The sequence below is a fragment of the Podarcis vaucheri genome, assembly GCF_965113315.1.
Source record: "Podarcis vaucheri genome assembly, chromosome: 12".
NCBI lineage: Eukaryota > Metazoa > Chordata > Lepidosauria > Squamata > Lacertidae > Podarcis > Podarcis vaucheri.
Window position 1 is genome coordinate 47720395 of NC_138750.1, and position 12980 is coordinate 47733374.

At 43.9% G+C, this 12980-nt stretch overlaps 2 long non-coding RNA genes across 3 annotated transcripts; one reads left to right on the forward strand and one right to left on the reverse strand.

The window, feature by feature from the left end:
• Positions 1-321: 321 nt before the first annotated feature.
• Positions 322-5604, reverse strand: LOC309515083. 2 transcript variants are annotated; one of them, XR_014212243.1, is made up of 4 exons: positions 5494-5604; positions 5121-5209; positions 4434-4509; positions 322-612 (listed from the first exon to the last, which is right to left on the reverse strand). It is a non-coding gene; the product is annotated as an uncharacterized lncRNA (long non-coding RNA). The 2 variants fall into 2 exon arrangements; XR_014212244.1 differs by lacking the exon at positions 322-612 and adding an exon at positions 3635-3765.
• Positions 5515-8100, forward strand: LOC309515079. The gene is made up of 2 exons (XR_014212239.1): positions 5515-5597; positions 6930-8100. It is a non-coding gene; the product is annotated as an uncharacterized lncRNA (long non-coding RNA).
• The last annotated feature ends 4880 nt before the right edge of the window (positions 8101-12980 follow it).

Below are 12980 nucleotides of genomic sequence, written 5' to 3' on the forward strand. Positions count from 1 at the left end.
CTGTTAAAATAGCTTCCAGATGACCGCTTCCCTTTTACTACTATTAATAACATTATGCCACTTTTTTTTTCTTTTGCTTTGCTTTAATAAGCTTCACACTCTTTTTCCTTTCCAGTACTCTTATGTATGTTTATCTTGAAGCCTGAAGTCGGTTTTTCCTATCCTGTAAAATAATGTGAAATGGACAGCTTCTTTTCGGATAGCAAAGCTTAATGGCGATGAGACATTCTGGAATATTTGTGTCTTGTATTATTCTAACCTCTTGCATAGATTTGGACCAAGGCATTCACAGATCCCGCCCACCCACCCCCCTCTGTGCCCCGGCCGCCATCCCACAATGTTCATAAATGAGGTCTGCATCTTGGCCTGAAAACTGTTACCAATCCTGTTCCAGTTAGAGAGATTTGGCAGCAGATTTCATGTTGATGCTCCTAAAGCTTTCGACCGCTCCGCTGATGTTCACTCCACAGCCTCCCTCCGTTATACAACCCTCCTAAGGCAGCCGCACTGCAAACGAAAAGCAGATGTGGCGTATCTTCCTCTTGGAGCTGCAGTGGAGGCCTCTTGCCGGGCAGCTGGAGTGTCCTTGCTCAGAGAGAAATGCTGATCCACCTGCAAATAATAAGGGTTAATTGTGAGGTTAATGCAATGCAGCGTTCCCGCTGTACGAAATAGCTGAGGGTTACGGTGCAGCGAAAACATTCACACATGCAACTAATTTGGCACATATCCAGACAAAGGAAACCTTTAATAAAGGGAACCATAGAGCATGTAATTGCATGTGTGGTTGGAAAGCTTCTAATTATGTTGTGCTAAAGAAGGTTCCTCCTGTTTGCATGGGGTTGTGTGTGCTCTCCAGTAAACAGAGAAATGGTGTACTATGAATTGGAATGACTGCCTGCTGTCATGGCATGTTCTTCTCATTCTGATTATTATTATAGGTGGTGACCATTTTGCGCTGGGGTTCTCTTCCTGGCCCTCAAGCACATCACCAGAGTGCTCTGCTCCATTCCATTCTGCCCTCTTCTGGGTCCAAAAGGACCCACATATTGGCAATTGTGCATCAATTGGACACACTTCAAATGGTTGCCCCCTGTATTGTTGTTGTTGGTTTGTTTATTTACTAAATTTGTATACTGCCCTTTATCCAAAGATCCAGTAATTTTTTTCTGGGGGTACACAGGGGGATGCATACCCCTAAACATTTTGTGAATCTAATGGGAGAAGAAACTATTTTTTTTAAAAAAAAGTTTCTTCTCTAGCATGGTGAATCGTCAGTTCCCTTGGTAACCCCAATGGTGGCCTCATGTTTCCCGAGTCTCAGACGGAAGCAAACATTTAATATGTGAAGTAGAGGTTGGAATCTAGCATGGTGATTGGTCAGTTTCATTGTTACCACCTCCGATGGTGGCTTCATTTCCTTTCCTGGTATAATGCATGTTCTTTGTCCTTTTGTCATTTTACTGTATTTATTTTTCCTGATTTGAACTATAAAATGGTGATTTTCTTGAGTCAAAATGAGAGTACCCCTAAACATTTTTTTTAAGAAGAAGAAAAAGCACTGCAAAGATCTCAGAGTGATTCACAACACAAAAATACAAAACAAGAACACAAAATACATCATAAAAATGTTCTAATAACTCACCTCCCACAAACACATAGCCTAAAGATATGTAAGAAAGGTGCCAGGCAAGCTTCCTTGAGGAGAGCATTCCAAAAATGGGGAGCAACTGCAGAAAAGCCCGTTCTAATGTTGCCACCCTCTAGACCTCTGGAGGAGACACACAAAGAAGGGCCTCAGATGATGATTGCAGGTTCCTGGTCACTTCATATGAGGAGAACCGGTCCTTGAGGTATTGTGGCCCTGGTGATACCCCATATAATGAGGGTCAGTTGGAACTGCCCCATCATTCAGTATTATTGATCTACAATGTGCAACACGGGGGGAATGAATGAGACAGGGCAAAGTGACTACTTTGGGGGGTCTGAAGACACCAAGGTGTCTGCTTCTAAGGCAGCAAGAAATCTCACTGATTCTCCCAAGATGAATCATGGTTGTTAAATCTGATACTTGTAAAATACTGCTGAACTGGGAACACAAGGATGAGATACTTCTATGGGAAGTTGTTAAAAAATGGAATAAAATCAGAGTGCCGTGAAGAGATGAATTGCCATCCTGATATTAAATGCAGGCGCAAATAGGATAGAGTAAGAGGGGATGGAGAAGGGAAAGGAGATTGTTAGCCGCTTTGAGATTCCTTAGGGTAGTGATAAAGCGGGATATCAAATCCAAACTCTTCTTCTTCTTCTTGATTGGAATCTAGTTGAACTGAGAAATAAGCGAGATTGTCTCAAATGTTTTAAAATCTAAAAAACAAAAAACAAAAAAAAATTATGTAAAGGCAGGATGCCCTTCATGAAAGGACTTACCATTTTGCATCTCCCCCGCTCCAAAGTAACCAAATATTTTACTCTCATTGGGGGCAAATAGTCCTACAAAAGAAGAGGAGGGAATATTCTGCCCAGTGCTCATTTATTTTATTTTATTTTATTCAATTCTCCAATTTGTAGACTGTCCTTTGCTACATCAACGGGGATCCCGGGGAGGCTTCGAACAATGCAGAAAATGCATTAATATATTGGCCAGCTTAATTAATAAAAAAGAAAAACAAGCAATAGTGCAACATCATGAGAATAACACAACCAAATAATGGTTAATATTTTTGCTCCAAGAGGCTGGGATAATAGAATTGTTATTAGTTGTTGGTAATCCGTGAGGATCTCTATCATCTGGCCTTCCAAGGGAAAGGCATAGCAGAGTGACCTGATATTGTCATTCCTTGTGGTTCCTCCCTCCCTCCCCCCCTCTCCATTTCACACACTGTATTTTTTAAAAAAGATATTTATTAAAAGTTTTTAAGATATAACAAGAAAGAAAAAAATAAACATACAAAATAAAAAACAGTTAAAAACACACATTAATTTTCAATAACATAACTTCCATACACTTATTTCCTCAGACCTCCTCATACCTCCCTTCTTTGTATTCCAGTTCGATTTGTTAGTTCAGCAAATCCTTACCATTAAACTTTTACCCATTTGTAAAACCTCTTTTTTTCATATCTCTTAAAGCATTACAGCTGGAAACCGCTTAGTTTCTATCCAACATCCTTCTAACATTCATTAATTTTACAATGTTTCTGTAAGTAGTCTTTGAATTTCTTCCAGTCTTCTTTCACCGACTCTTCTCCCTGGTCTCGGATTCTGCCAGTCATTTCTGCCAATTCCATGTAGTCATTCACCTTCATCTGCCATTCTTCCAGGGTGGGTAGATCTTGTGTCTTCCAATACTTTGCAATAAGTATTCTTGCTGCTGTTGTTGCATACATTAAAAAAAAGTTCTGTCCTTCTTTGGCACCAATTGGCCGACAATGCCCATGAGAAAGGCCTCTGGTTTCTTCAGGAAGGTATATTTAAATACCTTTTTCGGTTCATTATATATCATTTCCCAGAAAGCCTTAATCTTTGGGCACGTCCACCAAAGGTGAAAGAATGTACCTTCCGTTTCTTTACATTTCCAACATTTGTTATCGGGCAAATGATAGATTTTTGCGAGCTTGACTGGGGTCATTTCACACACTGTAGCCACAGAAACAAATTTTTAAATTGTTGATAATTTATTGGAGGTGAGTTGTGCTTTTATGATGCATATTTCTCCAAAGAACAACCAGCCTCTTTAAATCTGTGGAGGACAACAACAAGCAGCTATGGAGTAAACAGAACTAAGAAACTGTGTTACTGTATAAACTAGGTCTCACCATTTGTCCATCAAGCCTAGGGCTGTCTGCTCTGACTGGCAACAGATCTTCAGAGTTTTGGACAGTGCAATGCTTCCATCAGTGGGCACCCAATCCTTTTCTTTAACTCTCTGCATGCCTTCAAGTCAAATGCTCTATCACTAAGCCATGGCCCCTGTGGTGTTCGTACGGAGCCCCCAGTCATCTCACGGACTATTGACCCGTACACCACTAATCTGCTGCCACCAACCAGGTCCTCTCTGGTAATTCACTTAGTCTCAGTCAGATTCTTACGTTAACAAAGAAGAGTGTAGTTTACTGCAAACACAAATAAACTTTAACTGTATTCAAAATGTTGTTACTCTTTACCTTCTCAGTCTTATTTTATCCTGTCTCTAACTCTTCCACCTCCCCTCACACAAGAACCAACTGCGCTAACTGTCTCTCTATTTCCAACTGTCTGCCAACTGCTTTCCCAACTGCCTTTCCCAACCAACCAACTAACTAACTAAAACCAACCTCAGGCTAAGCCCTTTTATAAACAGGTAGGCTCCGCCTCTGGCTTTTCTATTGGTCTACCTATTAACTCTTTCTCTCCCACTGTACAGACATTTTCAAAAGAATGGGCACAGCCACCTTAAAGAAGTCGGTGTAGCAGGTGGTGAATCCTTCCACAGTGTGCCATAGTTGGTTGGATGGTGCTTGCAAAGTCCTTGAAAACAGAATAAAGGTTACAATATCTTTATTTTTATCTGTAAAATGTTGGAAGGCAGAATGTCAGGTGGGTTTTTTCTGTCTACAGGTAATCAATTCCACACTCATTTGTCTGCCATGGAATGTCTGTGATTAACAGGTGATTTGTTTCTCAAAGCTCTTGCACACTTACTGTTAACCCCCACAATTCAGTCACAACCATTTCTAAATGATGCCTTTGCCAAGTAATGTTATTCATGCATTCTGCTGTTTGTGATCTTCCTCTTTCTCTCATGGCAAACTTCCCTTTTTTTTGGGGGGGGGGGAATCTTCCTCGAGTAAATTCAGATATTTTGGATGAAGGGTGGGAAATGTTACTTAATACAAGCTAAAAATGACTGTAACATATTTATCCCTACACATCCAGGAATGAGAACAGTGCAGAACATCAAAGTAAGTGGCAGTTAAGTCTGTTTCTTACAGCTGCATTTAGTGGATATACTCCTGATAGTTTGAGGCCATTTGCCATTTCCATTTTTCATTACCAACGTCAAACAGTTTACAGAGAGACAAGCTAAATTAAAACAGAAGACAAAAAGAAAAAGCTATCAGTTCCTTCAAGAAGTTTACATTTTGTGGCAGGGAAGGTTGTCCTTGATGATCAACGGCTTCATGAAGGCCTTTGGGACATCTAAAAGCCACCCAGTGATGTCTTCTCCCTGTCAGGAGATTTAATGTGGTAATAATAATGTGGGAATGTTAAGGAAAGTAGGAGAGGATATACTGTTTTGATATTATCCCTCCTCACTCACGCTAATGAGTAAACAGCACAGCACATTCCCTTTGCAACTTAATGGAAGCAAATTAGAATCCTTTAATTAAGCAATCCTGTCTGGCTTGCCCAGTCTGGATTGTTCCTGGTAAGTTTCCCCTTTATTTCCCTCTTTAAATAATAAAAACACAACACAGTCTTCATTAAAAGTAAGAATAAAGTTTTACTCACATTCAGTTCACAGCAGTAATCTGAAGGCAGGCTTTATCCTGTGGTTACAGTCAAAAGAAGTCTGAGCTACATCTCAGACTTTCTGCTTGTGGGCTCCATCTTATGTCCAGGAGAGTTCAAGAGAAAGAGAGTAAGAGTTGCGTGGCCAGCCCTTTTATATGGTCAGCTAGGGTCATGCCCATCTACCTGGTCACACACAGGGGGAGAAAGCTCCAGAGCAGGTATGACAGGAAGTCCTCTCTGTCTGGAGCCACATTCCCCTGTGTGTCCATTCTAGGCAACCAGAAAATTTTGTACTTGACTGCTCTAGTAATAACACATCCCACAAAAAATACCCCAAATCCCCATATTGATCCTACAAGATTCTGTTTTGGTATTACGGTTACAAAGCGCCCTTGCAACTGTACAAATAGTTGGTAGATATTCTGTTCCCTCGTCCCTCCATCTTCATCTGGGCAGGGAAGAATCCCAGTGATTGATGAAGGGAGATGGTATTTTAACCAAGCTGTGATGGATGCCGCTGGGGTGAAAGGGTGAGAGCTATTAATAAACAGAGTCTGAAAACCTTTTAACGCCATCATTCACATTCACACGTCTTTAACCTCGGCCACCTTGAGATCCAGCATGGACTTATTGCAAGGGAATAAAATGTATATATATTCATGCTCGTTAAGATATTTAATTTGCCCTGCCGAATGGATGAGGCGCTGGTGGCACTGCCGTTTAGCATCTCCCTTGAATGCAGAAAGGTAGCAGATTTATTTCAATCCCATTGGGTGCTGACATTTTAACCCAGTTATCTGTGATTTATTCAGTCCCTGACAGCGCCAAAAGAATGATGTGTTTTGCCCGAAGGCTCTGTGGGTGAGGCAGCTTGACACATGCCTTTTCTTTCTCTAAAAAGGGGTGATCTCCTCAGCTGTTCTGAGGGTCCCAGCACTACAGTGGGCAGAGAGATTGTTTCTGAAATACTGTCTTCAGCTATTTGGTATGGGCATGTGGCAAGGGAGAAAGTGGAGGAGGAAGAAAGTGAAATGCTGATTAACCCCCCTCATGCCGCCATTTTTGTGTTTGTGCCAGTTCCCCCTCAAGTTTCTCCAGTTATCAAATTCTACAGGTCATTTGGCATAAGAACCCAAAAATGGGCATTATCAGGAGCAATGCTGAAATTCTTCCAGACCATAGGAAGTTGTCTTATACCAAGCCAGAACACTGGTTCATCGAGTTCAGGACTGCCCATGCTGACTAGCTGAGCCTCTCCAGGGTTTCAGACAGAGTCTTTTCCAGTTCTCCATAGAGATGCTAAGGACTGAAGCTGGGGTTTTCTGCACACCAAGCAGAGGCTGCGCTGCTGAGCAACAGCTCTTCCTAAAAGCCTACGTGGCACCAGCCTCCTTCAAGCCATTACTGCCATGAATGGGACCAGCATGCTGGAGGGGGCTTATGCCTTTTGCCTTACCTATAGAATTTCACAGTCCTCCAACTGCTGCCATTTTGGGACATAGAATCTGAAGCGGACTGTACTGTTCCGCTGTTTATGTGCATACTGTAGGCATATCTGAGGGCAATTATGTATAGGTAACTATAATAGAGGAAATAAGGTAAATGTGGGGGAGGGAGGGAGAGGGAGGGAGCTTGGAATGTTGGTAGTGAGTGACGATTGGATGAGAATTTGAAAGGGCTGTTTGAATGATGCTGGAGACAGTTGGCAGAATTCAGTTTGGAGTGGTTGATAGTGGAGTTTGGGAGTGGGTGTGAGTTGGTGTGAGAGTTGCTGGTACGTGTGGCAAGAGGGGTAGTTTCTTAAATTGGATCATTCTTGCTTCTTTTGTAGGGCTGGTGAGTGTGGGTCTCACCCCCTAGGCCAAGTGGAAAGGGCCTTGCAGGGAGCGGCCTTCACGCCTCATGTTGATCCTCCTTTCTGGCTTCCACCAAGCACTTCCATCAGGCTGATATCAGGGGCATCAAATGAGATCAGCAGTTCCTCTGCATCTGCCTTTGCATCTACCTTCTCTTGGAGAGCCAGTGTGGTGTAATAGTTAAGAGTGGTAGACTCATAATCTGGTGAACTGGGTTCGTGTCTCCGCTCCTCCACATGCAGCTGCTGGGTGACCTTGGGCTAGTCACACTTCTCTGAAGTCTCTCAGCCTCACTCACCTATTGTGAGGGAGGAAGGGAAAGGAGAATGTTAGCCGCTTTGAGACTCCTTCGGGTAGTGATAAAGCGGGATATCAAATCCAAACTCCTCTTCTTCATCAATTGCACGTCATGTCAGAGCATAGTACTCTGGATGTTCCTTGCCTCTCATTCTTCCAAATAGCCAAGTTTCGCTTTCTTCTTCCATTTAGTCTGCAGTTCAGCCTTCTCATCTCTCATGCACACTTGCATGGAGATCCTCTGCCTGACAGAGTCTACTAGAGCTATAATCCCATGTAACGTGTCTCCAGCTTGGCAAAGGGAATTTCGTCATACCTGCTTTTGCTCTGTATCTTTATGCTCCAAAAGCTTCTTCAGGGTAGCTCTTAAGTGCATTGTCAGCTGTTTGTACACTGAGTAATTATAAAACCCTTATTATTTCTGTTTTGAATAAATAATTGTATTGCACCACCACATGCTCCTTATTGGGTTATGTTAGGAGCGGAGTATTCAGGTACATATATCAGTGGGGGCAGCAGAAATGAGGGGGAATTATATGGAAGACCCATTTTAAAAAACCCAGTTCAGAGCTGTACATATTATAAAGAATAACAAGATTACACAGGGGTGTTTTGGGTAATGTCAGAAATCATACAGCTGGGGTGGTGGTGACAGCCTCCAGATATTATGTCCTATCCAACATGGTGATGGTGGAAGGGGCCTATGCAACTTTTAGGGCAAACTTGCACCACAGCTACAATAATTTATGAATTGATTTATGGACTTATTTAAATGTGTAGCCTGCCTTCCAGAAATGCTGGTTGCTGGCAACACTCCCCCCCAAAAAAACCCAGCACCCCTCCCTCTCCAAACAATATCATATAAACCGGAAATGAAATAATGTGTGCTCACTTTCTACAACATGTTTAAGCCTGGAGCTCTGCTGTTGGCCGCACAAAAAGAACACAACGTCTATGTTGCAATTCAGTCTCCCATAAACTTCTACATCTTGTGACTGATTATGCAGAGTGGGGCTTATCTGTCCCTCCACCCCAATATTCTATTCATGCTGGCACCTCTGCCCCCAATACTAACTGCTTCTTTCCCTTTAGACATTTGTAATACCACAGGGAGTCCATAGCCAGTGGCTTCCAGTGAAACAGCCCCTTGTTGTCCACCTTGAGGGGGAAAGGTGTAATGAACACCGCTTTATAAAGACATTTGTTTAGAAATAGAAACTGGTTTGCTTAAGCCCTGTGGTTCTCTTCATTACTTTCATGGGTGGTCTTGAAAAAAGCTTTGCTGGCTAAGACATCCCCGAATGGCAAACACAAGCAAAGTGAGGGGAATATCTATAATCCGACAGGATCACCAAGGCACAGCCACTGGGTTCTGTTGGGCATCTTCATCCCCGACCTTAGTCTACCAACTTCCACTGCCTCCCACCAATTCATCCATTTACCTTGTGCCTGGAAGGCGATCTCGGCCATCTTCTGAACACAATCCCCAGGCACACGGTATCTGAAGGGTGACTTACGCCATCCTTTGAATTCACCCGTCAGATACACACACCATTCACCTTGACTCCATTTGAAACCTTCATTCAGACAGACACATTCACTCATCAGCCACTCTCTGTTCATTCACATAACATAATCCAGTTTCAGTCTACAAATATCCACACAGCTTCTGTCGATGGGCTTCCGAAAGGGAATTTCAACCAGCTTGCATCCACAAACACTAGCCTGCTGTAGTCTTGCATTTCCACCACCTTCTGAATATGAACTCCACCAGCTTCCACCCACCACCATTTGCCAGCTTCTGCCTGGTCCAGTACCAGAAAGCAGCCGACTTTGGATATCAGCTGCCTTCAAGTTACAATCCCACGCAGCAAGTGAACTTGCCTTCTCATTGCTCCACAGCATCCCATTACCAGATAATCGGGCTTATTTGTTGCTCAGCACACCTCCATGCTGAAGTAGATCACCCAGTGTTGAATGCCACAACTGTTGCCCACAGTTGTGCTCTCCTTGAGGAGGGAAAAGCCTTTCGCTTTGGAATTCCCCTTAGCCTACCTTTATATCCACCCAACTGTCATGTGCTTTTGTGACATCACAGGCAGTCAACAGACAATGGCAACAGCTGAGGAAACATCATGCTAGCCTCCTCAGCCCTCAGAACACTGGGCTCCTTTGCTTGTTTATTATTTTAAAAGACATACAGGCTACTACTTATTTGTACCAATACCAGAGAAGGGCATATCATAACCGGGGGGGGGGGGAGCATTTTTCAGCCCAATGGCAAGAAACTTTACGCACACAGTTAAAGGAAACACATCAAAACAGGCAAAAACACCCAAGAAGGATGTGAGGTATGCCTGGTGAGGGCCTGGGGAGAGTCCTGAGGGCCAGGTAGTGTGTCCTGAAGGGCCACATCTGGCCTACAACTCAGTGGTTTCCTACTCCAGTCTTAAATGATAAAAAAACCAAAGGGGTTTCTATCCTTAGGTGTTCTTAGAGTAGACCTATGAAATCAATCAGTCCACTGATTCCAGAGATATCTATAGGCCTACTCGGAGTATGGTGCGCTGCAGGAGCACTGCTGGAGCCAATCTTGCTGTCCTGCCAGTGTGACTAAACCACAGTGACCTCCTGCCACCTTGACACTCTCCCTGCTGGGCAGAGACCAGGCTAACATTGCAGCTCTGCCCCAGCCAAATGAGCTGCTTCTGGTGAAATGTGTGATTAGATTAGTGAATATTGTATTTTATTTTATTTTTAAAAATGCAACCACTTTGGGGGCTGAGGGAAACCATACTGAGACTACAGCTGGCATAGGCAACCTCGGCCCTCCAGATGTTTGGGGACTACAACTCCCATGATCCCTAGCTAACAGATAAATAATTACCTGACATTCAGAAGACATCTTAAGGCAGCCCTGTTCAGGGAAGTTTTTAATATGTAACGCTGTACTGTTTTTAACACTGATTGGGAGCCGCCCAGAGTGGCTGGGGAAACTCAGCCAGATGGGCGGGGTATAAATAATAAATTATTATTATTATTATTATTACTACTAACAGGACCCAGTGGTCAAGGATGATGGGAATTGTAGTCCCAAAACATCTGGAGGGCCGAGGTTGCCTATGCCTGGAATATAGTATGGGATGGGTTGAAGATTAACCCATCTCTATTTTCCCAACAAAAAAATCCCCCTGAAATTGCTGTTTGTCTCAGGATATAAGCTGTCAACAGAAAAACAAACAAACCTGGCACTCTAAGCTGGGGCAAGTCAACAACCTACAACCATTCAAATCAGTGAGAAACGTCCCAATATCTTCCTAGAATGAGGATTCTGTTCAGGAATGGGCTGGTCTCTTAAAATCCATTTTTTACTGCTGGTGTGTGGACATTCTGTTTGGCTTTCCAGTGTACTGCCTTTCCCGCTAAACTTCATTATTAGCATTCTTCCTAAATTAGTAGCTACTCTGGACTGAGAGTATCAGAGATGTCCTCCTATTTAATTTGCCCCTGGCATCTGAAATCCAAACAGCAAAAGTGGCAGTGTCTATTCCAGAATCCACTTTCACTTGTTCAGCAGTTTCCTTTCTTCGGCAAAGAGCACACTTCATGCTTTCTTGGGAATTCATTAAGGATTAGTTCAGATTGGCTAAGAGGGGAGGCTACTGGAGACACCATCCTGTTCCAATTTTCCATTTCACCACCACAGCTGTATTTTCTACCTTTGGTAATTATATGCATCCCTATAACTCGTAAAAGCATATTTGCAAAAATTTGGTCTGCAGCCTTTTATACGTTTCCAAGTTCACTTTTGACTGTGATGGGAAGAGACGTTGCTCTAAATGCTTAAAATGAAGCAAGATCCCCCCTCCCCTTTAAGCCAATTCATTTATGTTGTGAATAGGAACCTTTGTTGAAATCAGACATATTAGGATGTCAGTCGCATAATGAATCGCTGCATTTCAATTCCCCACATGAAAGCAACTTCTTTCCAGTTTCCTCGTTTCACATGTACGCATGTAGGATTTATATGCAGATCTTTTGGCACACTCAGTCATTCATGGGTCTCTTCTAGGAATATCTGTGGCAATTTGACTCATCCCAGAACTGGAACATAGAGACTTTCTAACTCAGGGGTCAGCAAACTTACCGCGCCTCAGGCCGGTGTCTCCAGCGCCGATCATGCAGCGGGCCAGAGGGCGGAGGAGCGTGTGCCCATACGCGTGCACATATGATACTTCCGGTGCACTGCCGGGTTGGAGGAGCACTGGAAATAGCTTGTGTGCATGTGCCTCCTCCGACCCGGATGTGCACCGGAAATAATGCTTGCACATGTGCAAATAATGCTTGTGCATGCGCATGCGCACACGCACAAGCTATTTCTAGTGCTCCTCCAACCCGGAAGTGGGCAGCCACACAGCGCTGCACCGGTAAGAGCAGGCAGCGGGTGGCGGGGCTTGCTGCGGGCCGCATAAACGAGTCCCTTGGGCCTTATCCAGCCTGCGCAGTGGCGTAGCGTGGGGGGTGCAGGGGGGCCGGCCGCACTGGGCGCAACATCTGGGGGTTAGGGTTAGGGGGTGCAAATCCACGGGTTAGGGGGCGCAAATACACGGGTTAGGGGGCACAAATTACTTGCCTTGCCCCGGGTGCTGACAACCCACGCTACGCCACTGGGCCTGCGGGCCTTAGTTTGGGGACCCCTGCTCTAACTCTATCCTTTCCCTGATCTAGTATTGACTTCTTTTTCAGTGCCTGTATTATCACCTGCCCTTTTTTAAAGTCAGGCATTTATTTCATGCATCACTGGAGGATTGTGGGTGCTCAATGATGTTGAAGGTCAGCCATAGGCAAATGGCAGCTGAGCCAAGAACAGGGGGCATTCCCCCCTCAGGAATAATCTGTGTGAGTCTGCAATTGTGGTTGTGGGTGGGGCCAAATCTTGAAGTGGGTGTAGCTGCCACCTTTTGGTTACATCAATTTATCTCTCTTTTTCACCTCTGTTCACTCTAACACACTTTCTGCTACCCTCTTCCTCCCCTTTATTCCCTCCTTGCAACCCATGTGAAATAAGGCTAAGGGCTATGTGGAACTAGGCTGAGCTCCACTGGATCACAGCTTCTGACCTGAGCTCTAGCTGATCCATCAATTTTTGTCCATTTCAGTCAATCCACCCCCCTTATCTCACCCTGTACATGGATTTTGATGAAACAGTATGGAAAGCAATCACGAGCCTAAGTGTTAATTAAGATTCAACTTGTGCAATGTTTGTGCACATGCAGTTTTGCACACTGGAGAAACACCTCTTAAAAGAATCTCACTGCAGCTGTATGTGGA